Below are 27,899 nucleotides of genomic sequence, written 5' to 3'. Positions count from 1 at the left end.
AAGTGCACATCAAAGGTTTGCTCTAGTATATTTCAGGCAGTGGCATCCTCCAACTAGGAAGTAAACACAGTGTGAGTTTCCTTCATGAAAGATGGGTCTCAACCAGGCTTGGTTGAAAATGCTGGTGAGATAAGCTTCTTTAGGCAGGAGGTTAACCTGTTAGTTTGGTTTAGTCTCTAGACAGCATGTTATGATTTTATATGTATCCCTTTGTTTCTAATATTCTTACTCACTATCACTTGATTTTTTTGTTCTTAGATAATAAACTTATCCCTGTTTTCACTATAGATATAATATATAGCTATGTGCTGTGGTATTAAGCAAAGTGGTGATCCTGAGCTGAATCTTACAAGCTGGTATGTACTGTTCCTTTGGGAACAGGACTGATAATCAGGGCTGACAAGAGGAGGGGAAGCCGGTACAAATTACCGGGGCCCGGCGGTCCGAAAGGGGGCTCGGCTTCCCCGGCTTCTCCCCCGCCCCTCCCCCCCCACCCCCAGTGGGCTCTTTTTAGCCGGTCTGCCCTTGCTGGGGGGCCCAAAAAAATTCCAGAAGGGGACCTGGCTTCCCCCCCCTCTTGTCGGCCCTGTTTACCTGGTCCACCCTTGCTGGGGACCCGAACCCGCTTTCGGCGGCCCTGCTGGTAATTCTGGGAGTGTTAGCACTTGGGGGTTGGTGTGTGGTTATCACTAAACTGGAGAGAGAGAGAGACCTGCAGAGGCCTGGAAGATAGTACTTATATTGCCAGAGGCTGGTGGTGTCAGAGAACTGACAGAGCAGGCATAGACAAGACTACGTCATGTGGCATGTGGAGGTGAGGTGCCTCATAACCCTGGGTACACCTGATGAGCGTCACAATCTGTATACCCTAAGAAAAAAAATCTCTATTCACTTTTATTTTTATTATAATTTTATTAATCTCTATTCACTTTTAAATGTATTTAACTTTTATTTTCAGTACCACCACGGTAGGGGGTTTGTGATTAGAAACAATCACCTTTCAAAAATATGTCATCAAGAACCCCATCTTCAGAGTAGGAAATAAAGAGAGAAAAGTGAGTAAAGCATAAATCTTCATTAAACCCTTAATACACACACACACACACACACACAAGTTGCATGACAGTGCCCTTCAGCAGGAAATAGGGGAGAGGTTGCAAGGGAAGAAAGAGGAGTGTGATAAATTAAGTCTACCACCATGAATGAAGCATTCTTATCCAGGGGAGGCAGACAGGGTCAGTAGTGATAAAAGGAAATCATTCAATACCTTATACCACTCCTGCAAAAGAATCCTCTATTTGTGGCCTAATCCTACTGCCATTGAAGTCTACGGGAATTTTATCATTGAAGTCAATGGGAGCATTGGGTCTTCATTGCTTAGTAACGCTTTTGCGCCAGCTCTGAAAAAAACATCTGCACCCGCAGTTCAAGTCTCATATGTGACCACTGGATTTTTTGAGTGTCCCACTTCCCAGAAGTGCTACAGAGATCCTGATGGAGGTCTCTGAGGGGAAACGATAGGGATGTCCTCCTGAATGATTGGTGCACCCTCCACCTCCATCAATGTGAGCATTTGGAATAAGAGAAGTGTCTCAGGGATAAAACTAAATCTTGCTATGTGTGACAGCATTACAGGTTGCAAGAATAAACGCTTGAAACTCTGATCAGAAGATATGTGAATGCCAGAGCCTTGCCTGCATAAATGATGGAGGACCCAAGGTGGATATTTCAGTGGGAGTAAGGTTGAATTTTCCTGTTTGTTATTTATCAAGTGGTTTGAGTGATATAATAATTTGATTTCTTTAGAGAGATGATTAATTGCTATTATTAATTATTTATATTGCAGTAGTGCCTAAGAGCCCTGTCATGGACCAGGACTCCATTGAGTTTGGCAGTGTACACACACCGAGTAAAACTACAGTCACTGCCTCAAAAAGCTTACAGGTAACTCAAAGTATTTTGAATATTAAAATGGGTGAATTTTCTAAGGACCAAATTCTCCAGAGTTGCTGAGCACCTCCATCACCAGCTGATTTCAGTAGCACTGTGGGTGCGCAGTGTCACTCAAGATTTGTCTTATTAATTATAGATTTTTAGTCCTTTTTAGAGCAGTGTGAAACTTGAGAGTTTTACTTAGTGGTTCTTGGTTTGCCTCAGTTTCAGTCCATGTGGACATGGGTGTCGGGGTTTAGACAAACTCAAAATCTCAGACCAAGCTCAGATGAGACCAGCTGTCATATGGAAAGTGAAATATCTGAAAATCCTCATGTTTTCACTACAAAATCATTAATCAGCCCAGATTTGATAGGAAAATCTCCCAAGTTAAATCAAAGAGTTTGTGAGCCTTACCTTCAAGGTACTATTAACTAGATTGATTGTTAAAACAGATTCATAAAAATAATTAAAAGTAGAGAAGGGCTGAAGAGTCATTGCTCAGATCCAGATTAAGGTAGGTTAGGACTCAAGGTTGAGTTTGAGCCCAAATCAGTGCTATCGCTTGCGGTGCAGAAACTGCAAGGGTCTTTTGTTTTTTGTGCATTGCACTTTCAGATAAGGATAATTCCCCCTCCAGACTTCAGAGACTGCAGCCATTTTCTTATTGGATATTCTGCAGCCTGTACAGCGGGCACATAGTCCATTTACTCCCTCCTTGTTCTCTTAATATAAAATATAGATCTTTCCCAGTGAAAGTATATTGTTGCTCTGTATGTATAGAAACATATAAAAGGATTGAGTTCAGTTTTGAGGAGAGAAAATGATCGAGAGTCATTTTCAGTGTGTGGCAAATATAGATTAGTTTGACTGTTGTTGTACTTTTGGTACTGTGCTATTTTCTTATTCAAAGAATTACTGTAGATCTATAAAAATGATAATCTATGTTGTTCCATATAAACAAATCAATGCCAATGATCTGAGACAGTGCTTATGGCATTTTATATGGTACCACTGGCTCATTTGTGTTTCCCATACACATAATAGCGGATACATGTGGACATTCAGACAGAAGTTGGCCAATCTTCTGACACATACCAGAAGAATATAGATGTGATTCTCTATTCTGATACACCTTTAAAAAGTATGCCATAACTGTTTCCAATATTCTTTGATGACAGATATGGACATTTCTTTCCACTTTCCTCCTAGTGGTCCAGTATTACTGTTTTATGTCCTTGAAGGGTGAGTTGTTTGATTGGATCATTTGATAGATCTAGTTTGTAGCAGATGATGGGTGTTTGATATTCTGGGATGGGGGAGAAGGGAAAGAGATTGCTACATCGGAGGAATAGAGAAACATGGGGAAGATGCAGAATAGGGAGGGAGGCAGAATAAGGGGAGAAAAGAGCAGAGACACATTAGAGGAAGAGAGAGGTCAGGAGACTGGTAGAATTGCTCCTGAACTTGTCACAGCAGGCCTGTTAAAGAAGCCTGCTATCCAGCCTACCCCATAAAGACAAAGCCACCTGAAAATTAAAACTCACTTGCTTTCCACGAGGCAGCAAGTATGCACATCTGACTTCAGGCGTGTCCTTGGCCCAATGTAGGCAGGTAAATGGAAAACACTCTATTTGAATATAAAAGTATTGAGGGATTGGGATGAGAGGGACAATCAAAATGACAAACTGCTCCAAACTGGATATTACATTGTTCTGTATCTCTAGGGTGACCAGATGTCCTGATTTTGGGGTCTTTTTCTTATATAGGCTCATATTACCCCCCACCCCCGTCCCGATTTTTCACATTTGCTGTCCGGTCACCCTATCTACCTCTAACAAGAATCAGTATCTTGAGTTAAATCAGTGGCTCTCAACATTCGGCCCATGGACCGCTTGCGGGCCATCAGCACACAGCTGCAGCCCATGTGACATCCTCAGAGGCATGCAGCTAGTATTGGATGTGGCCCACATAACACATTGTGGGCTGCATATGTATCCGACAATGGTAAATAGGTTGAGAACCACTGGGTTAAATATTTACAATTTCTCATAAGATGATGGTGGGAGGTGTCCCTTTAAAAAAAAAAAGCAAAGAAATTAAAACCAAAAAGAAAATACATCCAAAAGACTGAAACACAAAGCAGCAAGTGAGTGAGAGGAGATTCAGATTTGGTCTGATACTTCTTTCACATTCATGGGCATTCTTTTTAAGTTATATGTTCTTCAGCAGGTAGAGACTGGGGCAGGGACGGTGTCTTACACATTTGGAAAGTGCCCAGTACAACCAGGTCCTGCTCCCAGCGGCCCCAATTCAGTGATATTAAGAATGGCAGCTTCAGTTTTGTATTTCCTGCACACTTTCAACAAATAAATGTACTTACATTTAAAAACACAACTTAAAATGATCTTTATAAGGCCAAATCCTGAAAATCTTTGTCCTTACTAAGGGAAAATTCCCATTGACTCCAGGGAGTAAGATCCATGGCATTTGTCACACACTTTGTTTACCTTCCATTTACCATCTGATCTGAAAATTAAAAGGTGGTCACCTGCCAATTCTGTCCTTCTCCATTAATAAAGATCCCTTTGTTTTAAACAAAGCTAATGTTAATGTGTCCAGTTTTGCTTATCAACCACAACAAAATCAGGTTTTTTAGTACTTAAGAACCACAGAGTCAGAGTTTAAGGCCAGAAGGGACCACGAGACAATCTAGTCTGACCTCCTGTCTATCACAGGCCACCAACGCCATGCAACACCCATACAATAAATCCAACAACCAAAATTAGACCAAAGTATTACAGTCTACAGGAGTCTAGGCTATTATATGCTGTTGGCAGAGAATAGGTGGGACCAGGACGCACCAGTGCCTGAGGCCCCTGCAATGGGAGGGAAATTATTAAGTGAGATATACCCAGATAATTCTTGCAAGTGATCTGCACCCACACGCCACAGAGGAAGGCAACAACAACAACAAAAAATCCCAGGAACTGCCTTCACATATGGTGACCAGTGAGACCCTGAGCATGTAAGCAAGAACCAGCCAGCCAAGCACCTGTGAGAGAGAATGCTCTGTGCCACCTCGAAGCTCTACTCCCCATTTCCCCCGTCCAATGTCCTATCTCCAGCCACGGCCATCTCTGATGCTTCAGAGGAAGGAGCCCAACCCTCCAGCTCAAAATACATGGAGAGGAGGGAAGGGGAATCCCTTCCTGACCCCTGAAGCATGAGCTTTTAGGCACGTAGGACATAAATTGGCAGTGAGCACAGGCCTGTTGAACTCTGCCCCTTCCTACCACAAACAACCCCATCATAGTATTGCCATCCAGCTCTCTCTTAAAACTTATTCAGTTATTTGCCCCCACAAGCTCTAGTGGGAGACTGTTCCAGTACCTCACTGGTGTGATGGTTAGTAACCGTCTTCTAATTTTCCGCCTGAATTTGGTCATGGCCAATTTATATCCATTTGTTCTTGTGCCAACGTTATCCTTTGGCTTAAATAGCTCTTCACCCTCCCTGATGTATTTATCCAGAGCAATCATAACCCTTCTTTTTGATAGGCTAAACAAACCAAGCTCTTCCAGTCTCCTCTCCATAAGATAGACCCTTCACTTTCCCCACTCATCCTAATAGCTTTTCCCTGCATCTTTTCCTGTTCGACTTCATCTTTCTTGAACATGAGTGACCAGAATTGTACACAGTATTCCAAATGAGATTGTACCAATGCCTTGTACGCTGGCATTAATACTTCTCTAGCTCTACTGGAAAGTCCTTGCCTGATGCACCCTAGGATCACATTTGCCTTTTTCACAGTTGCACCACATTGGTGGCTCATGGCCATCCTGTGATCAACCCAGACACCCAGGTCTTTCTCCTCTTCTATGGCTTCCAACTGATAAACCCCCAGATTATAGCAGAAACACTTATTAGACTCTAAGCACATGACCTAGCACTTTGTACTATTTAATTTTATCCTATTTCTGTCACTCCAGTCTTTGAGTTCATCCAGATCTTTCTGTATAAAATTCCATTCCTCCTCTGTATTGATAATGCCTCCCATCTTTGCATCATTGGCAAATTTCATTATCTCACCTAAAACATTTACATTTGTGTTCCAGCTTCATCCAGGGTATTAGCTCTAGAAATAGGGGTAAGTTTGCCAAACCTTATACCCCAACCACCCCCAGTGAAATTAATGGGAAAATAGCATCATTAAATAGAATGAGGGGAAAAATTTGTCATCAGGACACCTTGCGAAGTCATTACATTCTGATGAATAATATGCGTAAGCTTATTGGAACATCTGGGTTTGGGGTCGGTGATCTTGTAAGATTAGGTTCTCCCATGATATTTCCAATACTTCCAGGTACTGGATCTCTACTTGTGATACATTTGTGAAAGTGATTTTGACCCCAGCTGAAGGCAGTCTCACAAAATGCAAAGATCTGAAGCCTTCACACACTTTTGGGGAAGCATAACCCAAGAGAAAGACTAGTCTTGCTGTTCTTAAAAACCCTTAGCATTAGCCAAGTTTTTACCTTGGAGAAGTAACTAACTTTCCCCCATATTACAGAGACCCATATTACAGAAACAAAACACCCATGTTACAGCTAAATTAACTAGGAGCTTGGGGAAAGCCACTTCAGGAGAAGCTGCAAGTAGAATCCAGGGTTCTTTACCGCAGAACCAATGCTTATCTACTTTGCCACACACACTTTCAAAAAAGCATGTCAAATTAAGGGCTTCTGTAACCCATACAAACAGTGTGTCACCTTTTAGCAGGAAGACCACGTGTATAGGTTGATGATTCTACTACCACTTTTACACCAAGAAGTCAAGTAATTTAGAGAATTATGCTTTTACATCAGCGAGACCAGGTTCATTTCCCTCCCCCCAGATTACCCGATGATATGGGCACTGTTACATTTGGTTGTTCTGACTTTAACCACTAGACCACAATCTATTGCCAGAGCCAGAAATAGCAATAAGAATCCTGGTGCCCAGTGCTCCCCTGCTGTCTCACACACACTTATGTAACTTCCTGGCAATGTCTGTGTTGTGTCCCCATCTATAGGCTGCACCACGTAATGGATATTCCCTTACATACTGTCATTTACTGCCACAGCTGGAGTGGGTGGAAGAGGTATATGCAGTAAATCAGAAGGTTGCTGGTTCCATCACCGCTGATGACCCAGGTAAGGATATATAGTGTACGTATATGTATTAAAAGTTATAATAAGTATCCTGGAGTAATTGTTAGCATGGTTTTATATTGCAAAATGGTGTATTAGGAAGTGAATTTGGATGAGCTGGATGTTGTATTAGTATCTCTTTTACCTTTGCATTTTTATTATTTGCTTTTGGTAAATGGGGCTGTCTCTTTACAAACAGTGTTCATTTGAGACCAACCACAATAGGTGGGAGATTTTGTCCATGTGCCTAGACAGTGAAAGATCCTGTCGGTGTCAGGACTAGGGTGACCAGACAGCAAATGTGAAAAATCAGGACAAGGGTGGGGGGTAATATGAGCCTATATAAGAAAAAGACCCCAAAAATCGGGACAGTCCCTATAAAATTGGAACATCTGGTCACTCTAGTCAGGGCCAAAAAGGTCAGAGCTTGATTTAATAAACGTATATTTCCAGAATGCAAGTCTTATGCTCAAAAGGGGAACATTAGCTGGGGTGGGGGACTGGATGCCTCAGAGCATTGCTAATGATCTATAGAATCTTTCACCTATAGGTCACCAGTCTGAGTCCTGTGCAACTTAGCTATGGGATATTTGGGAGCCCCTCTCCAAGATGAAATTGGTCATTTCCAGCTACCATGTCACAAACTGACCCCCCCACATTAGGGACTCTCTTTTACCATGTGTTTGTACGGTACTAGCATACAGGGGCCCTTATCCTGTTTGGGTCCTTTTTCCAAGAGCTCTTGCAACAAGGGCCAAATTAATTTACTCAAAATTTGCAAGAGTTGGCAATACTCTCTCTGTCTCTCTTTTCACAAACACACAGCACAGAGGGCAGAAGACAGACCAAAAACCATATATAAAAAGATCAGGGTTTGGAGGTCAAGCTCATGCTTTTTGTGGCTCTGAATCATGATTTTTAAACTTTTGAGGTTGGCGAGACTGAGATTTGCACAGGATATAAATCAGAACAGAATCTGGGACAGGTTTTGCTAGCTATAGTTACAGCTTTGTAATCACTGTTTCTTACTCCTTTTACTCACACAAGTAAGGGTTGGCAGGCTCTGGTCTCAAGTTAGTTCGGTTCCTTCTGCAAAACCTGCAGGGAGAATACAAAATAATGTTTTCTGGTTGCTACAAATAGACTTTTTAAAAAGTTCAGTAATTTGAATGCTGAATTAGGAAAAAAAATCACAATGAAACTAGACAATTAGAATCCCAAGGACTTTTTCAACCTATTAAAGTATATTTAATTAGTTTAAAGTTGGTGCATGTATGGTTTGACAGAACCCTTTTATTTTAGTAGGGCAGTTTCATGGGGGAGGGGAAGAAAAGAAAATATGAATGTCCTTAGCAATCATGGGCCTGTGGGTTTGGATAAAATGACATGAACTTTCTCTGAAGTCCAAGAAAGTTTGATTCATTTTTGTTTCCTAATTTTTCACTGCACCTCTGCACTTCCAGCCTTTGGCTGCAAATGACAACAGAAATATCAAAATACCACAAATAAGCCTGTTCTCACAGTATTTCTGGCCCAACCAAAACCAAGACATTCCTCCTTCCCTGACCACTGACTGACTGAAATTCATTCTTTCAGGACCATCATTTAAGAGAAGTGCTAGTTAAAACCACCTAAGAAATGTTTACTTCCTCTTCCCATCCTACTCCACCTAGATTTGTCATTTCTACGGTTGTATGAATGCTGAGAATAGAGACTTCATCAAGATTCCCAACAGGTGTAAAAACCAAATACTTTTATTCCAGCACTGCTGTTTTCCTCTTCTTTCCATACAGCTATGTACAGTATGTGTTCTCTAATGCTGGGAAGTGCTGTAGACGCAGATCAAAGCTGCTAATAGAATCATGGACTAAACTAGGCTTAATAGGCTAACTACTTCAAATGTGATTAAGGTTACAAGAAACCAATCCTTCTCCTTAACCAGGCCTGGCAGTTCCAGGTTAAAAACTGATTTTACAAGGCTATATACTCTTCTTCCATATTAGTCAAATTTCTATATTTTTCTGTTTCCACAAGCTGCAATTTGTACATTTCCTGACAGAGCCTTGCCAAGCCATCAAACAGACAAGTTGGCAACTTTAGGACTGAGCAGCAGTTTCAGGAAAAAAGAAGGATCTGGCCAACTATTCAGCCTCCTTCCCCCTTTCCCTCTTCTAACAAGGTCACTGCTGTAGTTTTGTGGGATCGGATATTTATGTGGTCACCTCATGCTATTGCTAGTTTATGATGCCCCCAGTTGAACCTTTGTAGCCATGTTGGAAGTTGAGTCACACCAACATATAGAAGAGCTGTTTAACGGAATATTCAGTGCTTTCCCTCACAGCAAATACTGCATGGTCCATGTAATTACTGCATTCTTCAGAAGCATCTCTACCTGTATTTCACATATATTTTCGCTGAACAAATAAAAATCAGCCCATTTTCATGGTAACTAAAAATTGGGTGAGTGTGCCCATTTTAAAATATGACCAACATTGGCTACGTTTAGGAGATTTTAGGTAAATGTAGTATTTTACATTGGTTTTCATACATATGAAATACATCATAGTATTTATCTATTTGTTTATATGCCAGCAATGAGCTTAGAACAGTACAAGACTCAAATTTAAAGCCTGTCTGGGTCCTGACAAGATCACAATCTCAAAGATAGACATAGGGAAAACAATGTTTGTTAAACATCTACTGTACTTGGAACATGCTTTTTTGCCTGCCTGGGTTAGGTGGATGAAGCTAGATAACCGATCGCAAATAAGGCCCCACTCTGCGTCCATTGAAACTACTAATGGAATTCCCATCATTTGGGAGAGGGGGAAGGGTAATATACATTACATGGTTTTAAGGGGTGATGCAGTTCCCACTTGGGCATATGTTCCCACATGTCCTCTGGACTCCGCCGTAATGCCCTTGGGCACTCCTGTTGTTGTAATGCCGCTTCATCCTCCAAATTGAGATACAGATTAAAAGCCAAAATATAGTCCTAAATCTTCAACCAGTCTCTCTGATATAGTTATACGTGCTCACACTTTATATTTATATATAGTCTTGATCTTTCTTGCACCCACTGAAGTTAATAGGAGTTTTGTCATTGACTGCTATGGTGCAGGATCAGCCTCTACATGCATTCATGTGCACACGTAGACAATATCATTTTAAGCTTCCTGTTGGGATTCTGGCAATACACCATTTTTCTCTTCTTACTACAAATGATACTTTCCAGGGTAAAATGGCACAGCAGCTATGTAAGGAAATGGATTCATGTACATAGGTGCAATGTCTTCTCCAACCCCTACAGCCTGATTTCCTTAAGACAACTCCATGCAGACCTTATTCAGAAAATGATTTTGTATTCTTTGGATTATAGAAGCCAAAAAAATAGCCTATAAGACATAAGGTATATCTGATCAGATGCAGTTTTACAAGGTGTCCCTGTCGTGTTAATACCTAAGGAACCCAAGAAGTATGAGTTCATCACAAAGTAATCTAATATTCCAAGGATGATCAATGTTCATTTATGAATGCATGTATTATGCATATATCTTAGCCATCAGCTGATGGGCTATGCTCTTGTAAAGGAATCTACAGAAACTTAAACAAGCAGCTGCCCTCCCATCAGCCTTGAAAAGCAGAGGCAGCAGAGAGAGACATTTTACTAATGGAGCTATGTTTCTATTTTCTCTCCTTACCAAATAATTTTCCTTCTGCCCTTCATTTTTTTCAGCTACTTTGTAATTTTTGAATATAAACAGTGGAATAAGCATTATGCTTCTGAAGACTATCTGAGAAAGCTGGATCAGAACATCTCTCTCCTATACCCATGCCTTTAGAATACATTTCTTATATTTTTGGCACACTGAACCTTTGTTCTACTAAATGAGCAAAAATATTATTTCTTCTTTAACCCTAAGCTCACCTGTTAAGTTGAGAAGCTGAAACAATTTTTTATTTATGCATTGCACATAACAGTAACAGTATCTTTCAAGCAAAACATACACTACCTCTTCCATATTGCATTGGCTCATGAAAAAACCCTCCATTTTCCATGGACAGCAATCCCTTACCTTTCTAAAGCATTAAAGACATCAGTTCTTTAAAATATTGCCTACCGTTTAAATCACTGAACTACAGATACGCCAGAAATGTATCAAGATTTACTGCTCTCTGAATGTATATTCTTTCAAGACTCCTTTAATCACCTTCTCCCTACTCCTTTTTTTGTCCCCTCTTCCCCTTTTCAGTTATCTGCTGAATAAGGTTCCTGATTTCTGTCCCTGCAGAGGGCAACAAAGAGCTTTGGTGCTGGTTGTGTGATTTGATTTGCACCCTAATGAAATACTGTAACCAATTATAGCATTCTCTTGCTATCAGACCTTTGTGAGCCCTTGACAACCAACCTGAATCATGTTAGCTACTCCAGGCAGACCGATCACTTCTCTAAATGCACACTAGTGCTTTGCTGCTGGTATATTTCACAGGCCTGATGGGCTGGCTAGCCAGTCTTCACATGAAAGGGTTGATTGTTCTGACTTATTGGTCATGTGTCTCTCAAGGAAACATACTAACCTTTTAGAAAAAAGGAATGCAGGAAAGTTAGATTTATAATCATTCAAACTAGCATATAATGTTTTAGTCCAGCCCCCAATGCAGTTAATGAAGTATTTAGCTTTTGAAATCGTAATTCAGTAAATCAGTTGTCCTTTGTAAAGAGGAAAAATGTTGACTTAGGATAAGTGCAGGATAATACTTAAAATTGTGTTACAATTAGCCTGAAAAATGTATATGAACAATGGTTCGAGCTATACTGTGGTGTGCGTGTGTATATCTATCTATAGCATGTGTATGTGTGAATAGTATTCATCTCACCTGCTTAAAGGTTTCCAGCTTGCTGTACCTATTATCATTTGTAGCAGTTTCATGACTGGAGGCTGATATTTTCCTATTCTATAGTTCTTGGTTATTGTGAACTCATGACAGCACAACTAAAGATTCAGACAGCAGGAGGAGCTGCATGAGTCCACATCTCAGTTAACTGAATCAGGCATATCAGTAAAAGATTATACTGGCAACTTCTACAGACAGAGAGAAAAATATCCAACTGCATGGTGAAAGGTGAAAAAAAAAAAAAAAGCATGAACAAGCTCTCATAAAAAATATAACATGTTGTTAGTTTTACTCTACTACAAGGGCTTTGCTATAAAGTATCTAAAAACACTAAATTACTGCTGATCTTATCAAATATCTACACTTTTGTTTTTCTTATAAACTTCATGCAAGAGGCAGAAAGAAGTCAATTATTCATTCTGGACATGTGAACAGTGAAGCCTAATTGTTTCAGTTCATCCTTGTCCTGCCCCTTTATCTGCTCTCCTCTATGGAGAATGCAAATGAACAACAGAATAAACAGACAGTGAGATCTGACCCTGGTGGAATGCAATGGCCCATTGTGTGAGAAGCCTATAGCCCAAACAATTTTGACAAAATAAGTCTTCATCACCTTTTCCAGGGAACCCTAACTACATACATTCTGGGACATCTGACTGAAGGTAGCACTTGAAGCAAGAATCTGTCTTGTGTGCTTGCTCACCTGCTTTGCACACATCCCGTAGGCCAGGGTTTCTCAGCCTGGGGGTCGCAATCCAAACTTAGGTTGCCACAAGGTTTCAAAGGGTCACGTGGCGGCTCTTGTAGCTATGGTCCCACAGAGCTGACTGGGCCCGGCTCCCTGCTTCAGGCATTGCGACCTCTCAGGTTGCAGCACCACTCAGGTTTGGAACGGATGCCCCTTTGTCATGATGGCAGGGGGTGGCCACGTCAAATGTCAAAGTGTGGCAGTATGACCCCATGCACCAGGCTGCAAGGCCATGCTCACAGTTTTGGCACTGTTGGCCACCTCTCGGGGAGGTGGAGCCAAACCTGAGCAGCACTGTGACCCTGGAGGTCAGAATGCCCCCCCCACAACCAACCCAAGCTCAGTCTCCATTAAGACCCCACATCTCCATCCAGTTTCTTTTGTTTCTGGCATCAAATTTGTTGGATACAATGGTGGTCTCCTATGTAAAAACTGAGAAGGTTCATTATGGCTCTACCTTGTGTCCAGTTATGATTTTAGAAAGCATTCTCAAACATTGATCTCTGTAGGGGCCCAGTCCATCTCCCACTGAAATCAATGAAAGTGCTCCCATTAAGTTCAAGGGAAGTTGAATTGGGCCCTCAACCCACCAATGTATCACCTTTTCTAATTATCTAGATATCAGAGGCGAGATCAAAGAAAATTGGTATCTAAATTCATAGGCACTGGAGCACCCACGGAAAAAAATTCATGAGTGCTTAGAATCCACCGACAGCCAGCTCTACCCCATCACCCACAGTGCTTCCTGCCTGCCGGTGGCCCCACCAATCAACTCCTCCGGCTCCCTCCCAGTGCCTCCCGCATGCCGCAATCAGCTGTTCTGCTATGTGCAGGAGGCACTGGGGGTGGGTGGGGGAGGAGCAGGGATGGGGTGCGCTCAGGGTGGGGGTGGAACTGGGTGGAAACAGGAGAATGGCAGAGCAGGGGCAGGAGGAGGGAGGGCAAGGTGAGGGTTTGGGGGAAAGAGGTGGAGTGGGGGTGGGGCCCAGGGTGAAGCAGAAGTTGAGCACCCCCAGGGCAAGGAGGAAGCCGCCACCTGTGTCTAAAGTAACTCCTTTTTATCCTCTTTCTAAATTATTTACCTAATATGCACAGTGGTGCTGTAGGTCAGAACCAAGCAGATAACAGGTCCCTTCTCCAACCTGCTGACAGATTAAAGGCATGAAGGAAAATAGGCAAAAAAAAAACCAACCCTACACAGAACATGTAAATTGTGGGATTTAATCATTAGTGCTTGACAGCTTCATGAAGAGGCGGTTACAACCTTTTCAACCTCTGTAGGCAAGAATACAGCATCCATTCTTCCAGTGCAGTATAAGTGTCCTTCCCCTATGCAGCTATGCATTGTTCAAAAATAGCTGCTCTAGGACCTTCTCACACATGCAAGACGATTGGCCCCAAACCATCTGGGAACAAACTCTCTACAATAAATTGGATTGGTCAAAACACATCTGTGTTTAAAAATTTATTCTGGAAGGCCACATCTTTAAATAGACCCTGAGCAATCTCTCAGACATCTCATTACCTAAAACAGATCTGGGGCAACACCTCCATAAATCCCAGAATAGCTTCGCAGCCACACCCAGACCAACGCTTAATGCTAACACATTGGACCACAGCTTTTGCAACCACCTCAATCGCACTCTGGGCTATGCACTCACAGGACACCCGCACAAACATACTCTCCTATTGGCCTCTCTGTCTCAGCTTTCTCAGATCGCACTCTCATTTCTACTAGAGATGAGAAAATAGTGTGGGGGGGGAGGGAATTGCAAATATTTGTTCTAATTCAAAGTTAATTTCAATTTGAACATCCTTGCAAACCTTTTGTGATCACCTTATGTGAACCTTTGAGAATTCAAGCTGCAATAGCATGAATATTGGCATTGCAGACATTTTTCTACCTCATTCACCCTACATGAATTTCTGTTGTCTATTCAATTGTAAAATCAATATTACCCATTAACCAACACAACACAAATTGTGGTATTTACTTCTAAATGTATAATTCAAAGTCGTGAAGTATGTCAGACACGCAAATCACATGGTATTGTTTCTGTTTCCTGATTGCATGACATTTATAACCAACCAAAATAATATGAATTGCAAGTGTTACAATTGACAACATAATTCAAAATTTACTCCTTACTGGCTGGTTTTATTGGACACTCTATAAGGGAACTGAGGGAATACTATGTGACATGTCACTAACCAACACAGCATGCATTGAGAACTGTCTATAAACAATTGTAAAATTAACAATTTGAAATTTGAATGATGTTCTCAAAAAGAATTATTTGCTGACAAAAACCAAACAATTTTGAATAACAAATAAAACTAGCTGATTTTCATGATCTGTTCTTAGACACAAAAGAAAAATTAATGGAATAGTTTTTTCACCATTCTCCAGTCTCGGGTTTTTCCTATATTTTGCCCTTAAAATGAAAATATTGTTAAATCTGCATTGCAATATTAAACAATGTACACAGTTCAGCAGTTTGTTTCTTTAAGCTATAATAGCTGGAATGTTTCTAAACACATATTGTAGCCAAGACTTATTGATTACCTAGCATAACTTTACCAAGATGAACAGGGACATATGAAAGGGGCCAGGGAAACACATAAGGATCCTATATCTCCAAAGGGTCTGGAAGCAAGCCCTAAGTCTAGCTATGACCATATAGTCTTCTGGCGGATACAGATGGTACATTTCTATCTAAACCATAGGCTTTGTTAGCTCCCACTGAAGTAAATCAACCTTTAAGCACATTTCTACTCTAGATGAAATGGTTCTGAGATATTCTATGATCCAACAAGCATGATGTTTTGCCTGGTCTGCTATTAGGATCATTTTAGCAGGAGGTTTTTTTAACAGCAGGTGGCAGATTTAAATTCCATTGGCTATCTGCCCTGGTCCTCTTGGAATTGTGCTTAAAGATCTGACTTTATCCAAAAGTATTATCCATGTATGAAGAAGAGATAATTTGCTGTCTAAGGGTCAGGCTCTGTCTGGGAGGTGGTAAACAGTATGGAGCCCTATTACCCCAGGGAATTTCCAAGAGGCACTCCTCTTCTCAGGGCTCCAGCAAGGATAGGGTAAGTAAAGTGTGTTCCTTTCTCTAAATAAGGGGTTAGGGGCAGGTCAAAATCTAACTCTGTTTTATCATGGTACGCTGCAATGTTCTGATATAATTTTTCTAGATAAATACATATGCTATAACAACCAGTAGGATTTTTTAAAATGATTATTTGTAGAATTAACCGGTAGGATTTTTTAAAATGATTATTTGTAGAATTAACCGGTTACACCTTTACACAAAGAATTAATACCAAATTAGTATTAGCTTTCATTTGTCTTTAAAACTGAACTGTAGTGCTCATAGAAGATTCTAGACTGACTACACTGGAGACTAAAGCCCAGATCCAGAAAGGATTTAAGGCTCCCCTATTTATCCTCAGAGCAGATATAAGATGGGCAGTTGCATTATAATCTTTTCCACATCAGCCCAATGTACTCCATTGACTTTCATTAAGAATAAGTAGTTTTATTCTTAAGTAGAATAAGTAGAATCTCCATTCCTCAAAGGTTTCTAAAGCACCTATCACCACAGTATCTGAGATAGATAAATGGATGCCCATTCAGTTGTTGGCCTCTATGTGAAGCTGTTAACAAGGACGACAGTTGCAACCAACAGCCATGGTGGTTTTTTTGTTGTAAACACTTGTCCACTAAGAACTGAAGTGCACCACAAGCTTCTTTTGTCCATGAAACAACTAAAGGATGTTAACCATGTTCAGTTACTCTGTACCTGAGCAGCTCTGGAACATATCGGGGCGGATTAACAAATTTGCCGCCCCTAAGCCGTCAAAAAATTGCCCCCCCCCCAGCTCACCTCCGCTCCCACACGGCAAGCCGGGGAGGGAGGGGGGAGAAGGGGAGTTGTGGCGCGCTCGGGGGATGGCGGCAGTGGAGCAGGGGTGAGCTGGGGCAGGGAGTGGTTTCCTGCCCCCCCCCCCAAGAGTTACTCCCCATGCCCGCCGGTCCCAGCTCACCTCGGCTATCCCCTGAACGCGCTGCTACTCGCTTCTCCTCCCTCCCAGTGCTTTCGCGCGGCAAGCCTGGGAGGGAGGGGGGAGAAGGGGAGTTGTGGCGCGCTCGGGGGATGGCGGTGGCGGTGGAGCAGAGGTGAGCCGAGGAGTGGTTCCCGGCCCCTCGTTACTCCCCACGCCCCCGGGCCTTAGCTCACCTCTGCTCCGCCTCCTCCAAGCACGCTGCAACTCGCTTCTCCCTCCCTCCTAGCGTGGCAAGTCTGGAGGGAGGTGGAAGGAGGGAAGCACGGCGTGCCTGGGGAGGAAGCGGGCCGGGGAGTTGGGGAGGGGCGGAGTTGGGGAGGGGGCAAGAGCAAATTTGCCGCCCTAGGCCTAGGCCTTGTTGGCCTAGGCCTTGTTGGCCTAGGCCTTGTTGGCCTAGGCCTTGTTGGCCTAGGCCTTGTTGGCCTAGGCCTTGTTGGCCTAGGCCTTGTTGGCCTAGGCGATAATACGCCATTGGAACATATGTCAGATAACTTAGAGGTAAAAGGCTACATATTCCAGTGCCAAATACCTATCTCCTAAGACATTCATTTGACCCCTAGATACAAGTCTCAAGTTAAACTGGAATTTAAGAATTCATCTGAAAAACAACAAGGGGTAAAACTTTCAAAAGCACTTACATGACATAGACTCCTAAGTCCTAGTTTCAAAAGTGACTTAAGCACTTCGGGGCTAGGTTCCTAGGTGCCTAGACAATCACTGGGGTTTCACAAAGCTTGAGTTCAATGCCTAAGCTCCATAGGCAATGAATGGGGAGAGCCAGGCATCTCAGAATGGGATTCATAAAGGCCAGCATAATAGGCATCTTCTCATCGAAAATACCTAACGTGAGATGCCAAGCCAAGGGGTGTGTGCTAAGCCCCATCCCCTCTCAAAGATAGGCACCTAAGTCTCCTTGTTGGGATTCTCAGCTGAAAGCCCTCTAGTGATGTTAGGCGCCTGCACTACTTTAGCAAAAAGTAGAGGAGGAGGAGATTTGAATTGGGATCTGCCACCTCTTAGGTGAGAGCTGAAACCTCTGGGCTATGGGATATTTTCATGTAGGGGTCCCTCAGTCTCTCCTGTTGAGGCTGTTCCACTGTGGATAAATAATGAAAGAATCATTGGGCCAGACACAGAGAACAAGCATGAGAACCATTTTGTAGCTTGGTTAATAGCATCTAGGAGGTTGGACGCCCAGGATCCAGGCCCCCCTGCTGCAGTGACTTTTTTCCCAAAGCCACAGTGGAACAGCATCAACAGGTGAGAGAGGTGGAAGACTCTTATTCAAATCCCTTCCCCATCCACCTGAGGGCGGACTTGAACTGAGGATCCCCCACCTCCCACGTGAGACCTCTAACCACTGGGATAAAACTTATAAAGCAGCAGCACCACCACCACCTCCTCCTCCTCCTTCTCCACCTCCATTTTGTGTAAGCTCACCTATAGGGGTCTGATCTAGTAGGCGAGATGTAAGCACCCTTACCTGATTGGGCACCACAGGCAAAGTAGGCAGAGGAATGTCTATCTTCCCCCAGTTTGTGCATCGCTATGGTGCTGTACTGTGCATGCTCAGAGGCAAAAAAACAGGAACCCAGGGAACTTTACTGCAAAAATTTAGGCGCTGAGCAAATATAGGCATCTACAGGGTTCAGAGGCAGCTGAGTGGGTTGTGAATTCGGGGGGGACTGATTCTAGGATTTTAGGTACCTAAAGTGGCAGTTAGATGCCTACATAGGTGCTGGAACCAGTGGTGCTGGGGGTGCTGCTGCACCCCCTGGCTTGAAGTGGTTGCCATCATATACAGGGCTTACAGTTTGGTTCAATGGGTCTCAGCACCCCCACCATATAAATTGTTCCAGCACCCCTGGGTGCCTGAGGCCTTTTGTGAATCTAGCCCGTAGGCGCCTAAGTCATATTGAAAGCTAAAGTGAAACCTAAATGTTTTTGAGACTCTGGGCCTAAGGCACTTTTGAAAATTTTATTCCAAATGTTATTTTCTTTGTGTCATTTTAAATTACTTTTTAATTGGTAATGGTCTTTAGACTTCGGGCCTGATTTTCCACTACCTTGCACTTTGGGTAGCCATTTGAAAGTCTTTACGAGTGGATATAAAATGCTATATTTTCAGACTGGTTGAGTTTTTACCCTTATTTACACTGGTGTAAATTACTAGCCTAGGGAAAACTGTGAAAATCAGGCCCTTAACTGACCTTGTGAGATGGTGCGAGTAATATGCAAAGTGTTTCAATGCTGCTTAGGACTGTTAGCTTGGAGAAGAAAATACATACCCTCTCTATTCCTTTCCCCAGTGCTCAGCAGTGAACTTCACATAGCATTGACCAAGATTTCTGAATGGTATTTATTTTAATGCTGTTAGGTGACACCATTTCATATTTTCTCAAAGGGAGTCAATGTAATGTATTTTGAGTGAAAAAACAAAAATAAATAATAAAAAAAGGGACAAGCTATTATTCTTGGCAAACAAAACTTTTTTTAAAAAATGAGATCAAAGTAAAAAAAAAAAACACTACAGAAATCATTTAAGAATGAGGCATGGAGGAAGAGTTATCAGCAAAGCCTATGCCTAACATAAATGTCTTGGACTTGAACACTACCTCAGCATGGGCTCTCACTGCTGACAGGACATGCTGTTATTCTTCACGACAAGCATTAAATATACAGAGGAAAGGGGTTACAACTGCTGTACTGAAGGAAAATTACTCCGTTTGCAAAAACAAAAATGGTTTCCCTGTAACAGAGAGCATTCTAATTTACAATTTGAAAGCACAATCTTATGCTCTAGGTAAACCTGTGATTACTAACAGAATCACCTCCGTTTTCTGAGAAAGAAAAAACACTTTTCCTCCCCTCACCCCCAATCTTTTGTGTGCTACACTCTAATGTAAGGTCAGAGGTTAGGACTTTATTTTCCTCCAAACCATGAATGCTAAACAGTGCTAGCACAAACAGTTCAATGACCCCTGTGTGTTCTGAAGTTCCTGAAAAATGAAAACAAAATGTAAAGCTGGGTTTCAAATCAGACCCTTTCTGCTGAATATATACTTATGGAGAACATTAGGCCACTTACAAAAATCAGGCTGAACTGTGACTTCTGACCTACCTCCATTTTAAAATGGCTAGCTTTATTTCCAAAGCTGCCGCTGGGCTTGCAGTCCCCAAGTTCTCTCATGTAATTCTCACTCCATGCCTACTACTGTTCATGTGCAAGTTACATAAGCCAGAGCAATCTCTAGCACACATCAAGGGCCCTGTTCCAATTTAAAAGTAGATGGCTGGAGTAGGTGTTATTTGTACCCTATGTCAAGCTGTGATTGCTCACATCTGGCAACAAGCTGAATAGGACTTTTGATTCAGGGTGAAGAAAGAAAAAGTTGGTGGTAAGAATGAGAAGGAAGATGAAGCGGGGTTTATCTTACAGCTTTGTGACTTGAAATGAGATCTCCTTGTAGCCAGAAAAAATCAAGTTAGAAGAGACTGGTTTAGTTATGTATATGTGCTGCAGTATTGCTGGATGGCCATGACTACAAATCCAAAAACGTAGTCCTGTGACATTTAAAATCCCCACATTCAAAAATAAACCAGTTGTTTGCTAAAAGCTTCTGACATATGAATACATCCTCATTTGTGGTAGGACAAATGTTTTTTAAGTTAGTATTAAACCATGGCAATGGTCTCTTGAATCTAATCTCGTCACTGTAGGCCAGACAACTTCTTTTTAAATCTCATTTTCGTGTTTTGTTTTTTTCTTCTCTCTCTCCTGGTCATTATCCCTAATGCAGATACAGAGCAGAGGTTTGACACTGCACTGTTGAGACCCAAAGATTACTATCAATCTGCAACTGTGGATTGTGTGGCTACTAATACAGAGTTTGCCACTGCTTTTTCTTGAAGAGATTCTTCTGGGGTAAAAAGCACATACACAGCATTGGTTGCTATTTGAATATTTAATCAAATGCCCTGCTGCAGAACTGCATTAAAAAGCTGTACACTGCTTATACAATACTGTGCAGAAAGAAAGGTGTAGATGGATGCCAACGAAGCTTGCAAAGATAAGTAAGTTGCTATTTAAGTATAATTCTACCTATGAAAATCCAGATACTTAGAAATGAAAAAAGCACGAGGGTCTTACTCACTTCAGGAATCTGAAAAGTGTGGGTTGATTACAGAGCTTCCAGGTATTTAAAGCCCTGGAATATGTGTTATAGTATTATAGTTCTCTGCTGGTGCAGCTAAAAGCAAGGTGTAATTCAGTGGTACTACATTAGGGCCCCTTAAATGAAAAGACCAAGCACTAGGGGTCAGAAATCACCAGAGGTTCTCTTTCCGAAAAGCAGTAATTCTTCAAAAGCTTCCTGAGCACTTGAGTACAATTATTTTTAAGTATTTTAAAAGAATGTGATTTGCTAGGTGGAATCACCTGGCATCATCTTTGTGACTATAGAGCTGTCCTCTGTCTGCTTCTGTAATTGTTTGTTGTTTTTGTATGGAGACAGATTCACAGTGGTTTCAAAGCAAATCTAAGAGAATCATTAGCGCTAATTTGTAAATGAGAACATGTTTACTTGGAATGGTTTTAGAATGATTTGAGGGTATTTCTTTACCTTAGTGAATGATTTTTATGTTGAACTTTTCTGTGCTATATGTATTATTTGCATGGGTCTGGTCTATCTTGATGGATATTCCCACAAACAGAGTTGTTCAGAGGAGTAGTTCAGCTATACTTGTATGTGTGCGTATGGTAATTCTTACTACAAAGTCAGCATTTACCAACCGTTTCCCCATCGTAGTATCTGCCCACGCTTACGAAGAAGAAAGAACGGCAGGATAGCAAATCCAGTGGAGTGGTAAATGTCAGTAATTGTGGATTTTTTCATGGTAGTAACACTAGGTGGATAGATTAGCTATAGATATTTATTGCTCTTTACACTCTGAAAATCAAAAGGGGAGCTGAGAAAAAAGGAGTTATGGGAAGAAAAGAAGGGAATCTATAAGAGCTGCAGTTGATTGCATCTCTGAAGGCCATTAACTATGGCTTTAGACACCATGATTTGAAAATTCTCCATTCTTAACGCTCCTCTCTCTCCTTGAAGCCACTCCCTATTTTAAAATATATCAGCGATTTCCAAACATCAGGCTAATTCAATTTTGACAGTGACCTCTAGGCTAGATTACGTGCAAATTTACTCTTGAAAACCATTTATAGACTCCAGCTGCTGCATAATAAGAACATGGCAATTTGACTTCTCAGAAGACTTCATCCATGAGATTTAAGAATAATTAAGTTCCGAACAGCTTTGGCTACCTATAAACGAATGGGTGTACCTCATGATATATCATTAGCGCATAAAGCCCTGAATAATATAGGATTCATCTACCTTCAGTAAAGCATTTTGCCTTATGGCCCAGCAGTGAGATTGACTTAACTGAATTTGTTGACCATCCCAAGATGTAATGCAGAGAGAATGGGAATCAGGATTTTTTCTGTTGAAGGCCTGCACTATAGGAATTCTGTCCCTCTGGATATCTGCTCTTCTAGGTCCCTGATTTCCTGCAAGATGGAATTTATTTTATTCTATTTTTTTGTCATTTTGGGTTTCATTTGCATTTTATGCAAGGGCTGCTCTTCATTTTTGTTTCCAGTCTCTTCTGGACATAGACAAAGGCTGACACCTTGTGTCTTTGTACGTTTGTTAATTGCATTTGCTAAGTCATCCAGAGGTCTTTGGTCATGGGTGCCAAAGATACTTAATTTATTATGATTATATAATGTAGCATCATTGACACTGAACAGAATCAAATAAAGTACAAATTCAGACACAGCTACAAAGTGGAGTTTTCTCAAGTTATTACCTCTATTGGCTTTTTTGAGATGATATGGGTGAGAGGTGAGTTGCATGTGAGGAAGGTTTCTCTCCCACAAAGACTAGTTAACTTTAACTTCTTTGAGGGATGTTGCCTTCTATAAGGACACAGGGAATGTGTATATAAAACACTGTCAAGTATAATTTCTTCTATTTATTTAGTTTGTCCTGGCCTGAGCTTTCAGAGTTTGGTATTCCTTTCTTGCTCCATGGGAACTGAATACTCATAACATTATACAGATGATTTTCTGAAGGCCAAATCTTGAACCTGGGTTTAGATAGTAAGGCATGCACATATCCCTTACTCCTACATACATGCACTCCTGACCAGTGCAGAGGCTTGCCTGGAAAGGGCTGAGGAGCTATTGAAGAGAACTGGAGGGGACCCCACAGTTCCAATTAAGTTTCCATGTACCCCTGCTCCACACAACCAACATTGAAGCTGCAGTAACTACAAGTATGCAGCAATGGGAAACCCCAAATAAGAAAACAAAGTTCTTCCTGTGCTAGACTGGGCGGGGCTATGTACTTTGCCCAACTCCCTGATGAGAAGTGAGATCACCTCATTGACACTTGTTTGGGCTCTGCTGTGCATTTAAGATTCCCTGCAGCTATCAATCAGCTACTTAGACCCAAGCCCTAAAGACTTGGAATGTCATGGATTCCACCGTTTGGTCATCAAGTAAGCATCCACCATCGCAGCTGTGGAGCTCCAGCTGACTCTATGCTTTCTCAGCTAGGACAGATTTGGCCTTCAGTGCTCTGTGCAGATAGCATATATGTTTCCAACATTCTCATCTCGCTCCTGTCACATCTGCATCCTCCCTCAACTTGATGCAAATAAGAAAGGGAAATATTATGTGTTTGCTTGCCCCAGGACAGTGATGGGGAATTTCAATATTGGTTTAATTAAACTAGATCACAACCAGCAATTCTGAAGGCACATAGGAAAGATACAAAGAAGTGGCAGGGGTCAGGAAAGCCAGAAAGAAATGTATTGTTTTTTGGTTTTGGAAAGTTCTGCTTTGCACATTGGGAGTGAATTGTATTGTACTGTAAAATTAACCCAACAGCACCAAACTTTCTCTTCAAGAAGAGGAAAATCCCGCTGCTGTATGGAGGGAGTTTTCTGAATGACTCAGTGTCATTCCAACATCTCAAGCTCTTTGGAGCAGGGACGGCCTGTTATAGGTTTGTTCATTGCCTAGGACAACATTGCCTTGATATTATAATAATAATAATAATATGGAGATATGCCTATCTCATAGAGCTGGAAGGGACCCTGAAAGGTCATCGAGTCCAGCTCCTGCCTTCACTAGCAGGACCAAGTAGTGATTTTGCCCCAGATCCCTCTAAGTGGCCCCCTCACAACCCTGGGTTTAGCAGGCCAATGCTCAAACTACTGAGCTATCCCTCCCCCCCGATCCTGGAGTAGGGCCCCAAGGCACTACCACAATACAAATAACAAAAATAATAATAAATCCCCATGAACTGCACAGGAATTTTTTTAACCCCAAATAATAATACAGACGTGTTTTAACTTTGTTTTTGAAAAACTATTGCTTGGATGTCAAACCACACAAAGGGGATGTATGTTATAGGCCTTTCTGTCTCTATGGATTTTAAAAGATTATATACCATAGTTATACATGGAGAGGATAAAACAGAGAGGAAGGCTGGTCCAGAGGTTAGGGCATTAGACTTGCGAGACCTGGGGTTCAAGTCATTGCTCTGCCACAAACTTCCTATGTGATCCTGGGCAAATCACTCACCCTCTCTGTGCCTTGGTTCCCCATCTGTAAAATGGGGGTGATAACATTTCCTTGCCTCACACCAGTGTTGAGGATAAATACATTAAAGATTATGAGGTGTTCGGACACTATGGTGTTGGGAGCAACAAAAGTACCTTAGGTAAATAAGTTAACCATGGTACAGGCCCTATTGACTTTAATAGGAGCTGTGCCAACATCTGCTAGTGCTGAATTTGGTCCATACTCGCTATGATTTAGGACATAGATTTAATTTCTCCACGGTATCCAGAAAGCGAACTGACCAGCAAGCTGTTCCAACAGCAACAAAGAGCAACCCAACCGTGTCATTCTGATTGTTCACACATATTTTACTTTGCTTTATCTCGATGCTCTCCCAAAGCCGCTATCATGAGTTTACCAGATTGGAATAAAGCTCAGTCACATGCTTTTGTCCTAGAGATTACAGTACCTGTCACTGTCTAAATCTAACACAAAACCATCTGCTGAAGTGCCACACAAATAATGGAAAGAGCAACGCTGTTATTCTCCAATACAGTGTTTCAGCCACTATGGCCTATATGGTTTTAAATATTTTTTTAATGGGGATTTGACTGCAGAATAGAAGGGCTTGGTTAATCACTGAATTGACAGCAACACAGTCATGCTGAGAAACTGGAAATCCAATAGGGTGAAAGACAAGAGATCGTCCCCATTTCTCATTGCTTCCTGTGAGTAGATGGCATTCAAACTGAGGAACTATAAGGACATCTTTAGGATGCTGGAAACTTTCTGGTTGCTACATTTACAAAACAGAGTCTATCTTTCAGATAAGAATTTATGTCTCAGGAGATCTGCAAAACTATAAATGGCAAGCAGATGCCTAATTCCTGCTAAAATCAATGAGTCGGGTGCCTAATTAGCATTTCTGCCTTTGAGAATCTCCTCCTCAGTCACTTTTTGTGCATATACATGACCTGAGCTTCCGTAATAATAGTTATGACTCCCATCTAATTGCATTTAATACCCATTTTTCTTCCTCTTCTAAGTTATTTTATTTTGTGGAGGCGGATGGTAGGTTATATTTCTTAATCAGGTGGAAGTTTCAAGTTGGTTTTAGCAGGAGAGAATGTTTAGGGAAGTTCTATGTTAAGCTGCAAGATGTCATTTGTTTGTTTATGTTCTTTTTATAAGAACGCTCATGCGGAGAGGAAAAAACAAGGACTAGACTATGTTACAGAATCAGGAGTAGGGAGATGGGGCAGGGAGTGAGAATGGGGCAGGGAGTGTGGACTCAAGGCCTGAGCCTGTAGACAGACTCTTATGAAGTCTGATAGAAAGGAACTAATCTTTTCTCCTACTAGAGATAATTACATTCACATCACCACAGGTATGTGGCCTGACTTCCACCAGTCTGTGTGAATGTTGGAGCACATTAGGCAATCTCTGCCTACTCTGCCCTGTTGAACTCCAAAACAAGCAGCTTACGGAAACATTTTTGTGATCCATATTGCCATGGCAGGATTCAAATCATAATTTTACCTGACACACATGGTTTACTGGAAGGAGGAAGGTCCCATAAACAGAGTGTTGAGTCCAGACCATGCATCATCTTCCTGCCTGTCTTCCTATTCTCCAGTTCATGAGTGTGAGCTAAGCAAATCTGAAAAAAAGAAAAAGGATCTTTTGTATTTTCTCTGAATTACTCATCAGCATGTGACTTTGCTGCAGATATAGCTTGAAACAGACCCTCCTTGAGCCTCTGGGATAGCTCAGTATCTAAAAGAGACTAAAGCTCACAAATTACAGCAACAAGGGATGAATTAAGTCCCCTACTTAGTCTTAATTCTCCAATCCAGCAAATACCTTGAGATATCACAAAATTTTCAGGGCTCCCAGCCCATCTCTTCCTCTCATTCCTGACTCCACCTGTCTCCTGTCCCTAAAATCAATGCTTCCCCTCCCCACCCCCCCACCCCCCCCACACACACACAGCCGAGCTCTTCTTTTCTTTCTTCTGACTCTTATCTTAAATGATGCAGCCCTTTGTGCTCTGGCATTTGACCAGAAGCAATCAGCTATGTATTGCACCACCTTTCATTATTATTTATACTGCAGTAGGGTCTAGAGAGAGCCCCAAGTGAGAGCTCATCACCCCCATGCTAGTCACTGTATAAGAGGCAGGCCTGGCCTACACTTAAAAGTTAGGTTGCTATGGCTATGGTGCTGAGGGGTGTGCAAAATTTACACCCCTGAGCACCGTAGCTATGCCGTCAGTGCCTAATTTGTGTCAGGGCTGGACTTGCTATATCAGTTATGAAAGTAAAAATATCGCTTGAGCCCCAGAACCTAATTTCTTGAGCCCTAGAACCTCTTTCATTACAAATTAAGCACTGTGTGCCCACCTAACTCCCAATGTAGTGGCAGCTAGCTATGCAGAAGAATTCTTCAGTTTACCTAGCGATAACCCCTCAGAGGGGTGGATTACCTACAGCAATGGAAAAACCCTTTCCATCGCTGTAGGAAATATCTAAACAACAGCAGCATAGCTGCACCACCATCACAGCTATGCTGCTGTAGCACCCATAGCATATACCCTGGCCACAGTGCTTGCCTGACAAGATTACAATTTAAATAAGAGACAAAAGGATGGGAAAATGGGCAACATGATTTGCCCAAGGTTACACACCAGGTCAGTGGCAGAGCCTTGAACAGAACCCAGGTTTGCTGACACAGAAGCAAGTGTGGTGGGAGAGGGTGTAAAAAATGGGCAGAAGCAGCCATGATGTGAGACGGTATCAGAGAGAGTACGTAGACATGCTGAGGGAAATATGGAGAGGAGAGTTGTCTCCTCAGCCAGACTTGTTGACAAGTTCTAGAAAGGCAGACAGTCCAAGGTTGGTGCTGTTTGCTGTACAGAATTAGTGCATAGATGACACAGAAAGACTCAGGTAGTCACCATGTAGAAACTACCAATAGCATTTTCATGGGACAAAGAACCAAGTGTTGTGCACATCTATCTGCCCCTCTGATTGACATGTCAGCAGATGTGGTCGTCTAACAAGGTAATAAAAATAACAACTATATTAACAGAGGGTTCTGTGCCTTGGTACAGGGTCTCCTCTCTTTCTGTGGACCAAGAGTGCATAAGCCCTTCAAAAAAATATCTGAGTGCTGTGTTAGAGCTGCTACAAACTTAAATATGGGCATAGTGTTACTGTTATATGCTCATTCCATAGTACGTACCACATGCAATTTATTTGACTTCAGGTAAAAATGGATTGGCAAGTTACTCTGGCTACAGAAACCAACTATGACACTCTTACAAGACCTTGTTTTGCCCTCCACTGACTGCTCTTTCTTCTTCATCTATTTCTAGTCATGTTTCTGTTCCACGCCTCACCCCACCTTCCTCATGCAATGGCTG

General features: G+C 41.9%; 1 long non-coding RNA gene across 2 annotated transcripts in view; it reads right to left on the bottom strand.

The window, feature by feature from the left end:
• Positions 1 to 27,899, bottom strand: part of LOC101943969 (uncharacterized) — a 47,248-nt gene that overhangs the window by 16,048 nt on the left and 3,301 nt on the right. The window contains exons 2-4 of one of the 2 annotated variants that reach the window (XR_006176869.2): positions 26,015 to 26,135; positions 8,167 to 8,222; positions 3,480 to 3,562 (exon numbers count right to left, since the gene is read on the bottom strand). This is a non-coding gene — a long non-coding RNA (uncharacterized LOC101943969). Of the gene's footprint in view, positions 1 to 3,479; positions 3,563 to 8,166; positions 8,223 to 26,014; positions 26,136 to 27,899 lie in introns of those variants that run through there. The other variant, XR_006176868.2, reaches the window with a different exon arrangement.

Source organism: Chrysemys picta, chromosome 2 (assembly GCF_011386835.1).
Source record: "Chrysemys picta bellii isolate R12L10 chromosome 2, ASM1138683v2, whole genome shotgun sequence".
In the NCBI taxonomy this organism is placed as follows: domain Eukaryota; kingdom Metazoa; phylum Chordata; order Testudines; family Emydidae; genus Chrysemys; species Chrysemys picta.
This window is presented reverse-complemented; position numbering and strand designations above follow the sequence as displayed.